The sequence below is a fragment of the Abramis brama genome, assembly GCF_963993115.1.
Source record: "Abramis brama genome assembly, chromosome: 22".
Classification (NCBI taxonomy): Eukaryota; Metazoa; Chordata; class Actinopteri; order Cypriniformes; family Leuciscidae; genus Abramis; species Abramis brama.
This window is the reverse complement of record NC_139984.1, coordinates 111,476-113,445: the sequence shown is the minus strand read 5'-3', so window position 1 is coordinate 113,445 and position 1,970 is coordinate 111,476. Positions and strand designations below refer to the sequence as shown.

General features: G+C 39.5%; 1 long non-coding RNA gene across 1 annotated transcript; it reads left to right on the top strand.

Moving 5' to 3' along the window:
- The first annotated feature begins 878 nt into the window (after positions 1–878).
- On the top strand, positions 879–1,532 carry LOC311073852. The gene is made up of 2 exons (XR_014604217.1): positions 879–1,025; positions 1,180–1,532. It is a non-coding gene; the product is annotated as an uncharacterized lncRNA (long non-coding RNA).
- The last annotated feature ends 438 nt before the right edge of the window (positions 1,533–1,970 follow it).

Sequence of the window (1,970 nt, the reverse complement as noted above, 5' to 3'; positions counted from 1 at the left end):
TCTTGCAACACAAGATTTTTTTTCCATCACCTAATGATGCACAGAAATATAAAACACAACGATGGTGACACTATTATTATTATTAATAATAATAATAATAAAAAAGATTGATTCTGAACATTACAAAATAAACACAAACTGCTAAAAGTGATCCAAAAATAAGTTCAGCAGCACAGATAAAACCAACAAGAATTAAGAAACTCCACAGCATAATCTTTTCATGCCACACTGCATGCTGGGTACCTTCATAGTACTTCATAGAGCGCAGTTAGATACCAGAGAAGTCCTGCTGTGGAAATACTGTGAAAGTCCTGCAATTATTAACATGGAATATACTGCAATATCACACTCAGATTTTTGACCATGTGCTGTGCTTTAAACTAACACTATTGGAACATCATAATGACACATCTACCTGATCCTTGAATCTCTGAGATGTTTTTTAACAAGTATAATTCCTATTAGCGGCTGTAGACAAGGCAAAAGAAAATTTGCAGCCGCGAGGGACTAAACACTGAGAGACTGAAAACACTTGCGACGCGCAGAAACTCAGTTCAATAATTTATTACACTTCAACACGTAAAGATACAACTGGTACTGCAGTCACCAGGTCATAAAAGTGCTGTGTGAGTGCGAAAGTGCTCGCTCCCAGGCTCACTCCCTCTCTCTGTCAAAGCCCCTGAACTCAGGTGAACAGGTGAAGCAAACAAACAGACCACTATCACTCCTGCCCAAACCCCGGTGGACACGTGCCCACCACCTACACTCCGAGTGCAGTGAATATTATGAATGATACCATAAACACAGAACACATGGGAGACTTACAGGAGGCTCTTACAGTTCCCTTTGCTTTTATTTCTCCAACAGAGTACAGCTTAACCTGCATCACGATCTTGGAATTGCATTTCACTACAACATTCGTTTTGATGAGAATGTGGTTGTCCGCATACACTTTTGAGAATGGGGAATGGGGCATGGAGGAACTATCTGGACCCATGCCATTTAGAAGAGGGGAACAGGTTCTGGTAAACATGCACATTTATTATTGCCTGTTTTTCACTTTCTGTTCAAATGAACAGTGTCGATAAGCCTGTAAATATGCTGGACAAAGACTGTACAGTAGAGGATGGGGAAATCTGTTTTTAAAGTTCATGAAATCTTTCTCATTGTGCTTTTCAGGTGACCATTTTCTGCCATCGTGATCATTACAAGGTGTTTGTCAATGGTGAAGAAACTCACACTTACAAGCATCGCTTCACTAAACTGGAGGCGATAGATTTTTGGGGAGTTAGGGGAGACATACAGCTGGGCGATGTGCAGCCCTAACAGGGATTTCATCCAGATCGATTACGTGTTCAGAACATGCATTAATCTATGTAAACTTGTACACGAAAGATGCTAAAAAAGACCATTCACATTTATATGCATCAATTCACATGCAAAGATGTTTCACTTGCCTGCATCTTAATCTGATACCCATGTGATTGTCCTCAGTTTCAGTGATGGTAATAAATAAAAATGAATAAATTAAACATTGATGTGTCCAACCCGTTTGTGTTTTTGTGCAAATCTAGTTAAATATGCCTACAAACAGAATTTGCTATATTACACAAGTAAATTATTACCAGTGAAAAAGATGCAGGGTTGCCACCCGTCCCATAAAATACAGGATCGTCCTGTATTTACAGGTGAAATTATGTGTCCCGTATCAAATCTATACGGGATGCAATTTGTCCCATATTTTAGGCCCACATTTTGCAGTGTGGAGAATACCAATAACAAATATAAAGAAATCAGTTTCACAATAAAGTAGAAGCGAAGCTCATTTCCGCGAGTTTAGCGGCGAGTCTCGAGATCATGTGCTGTAAACCCGCTCTGTTTATAGCCATGTCGAGCTCAAACCCACACCTCAAACAAAAGAAGCTCTAAAGAAAGAAATGGGTTTTTCTGCACAGTTTGCCGAAAAGCAT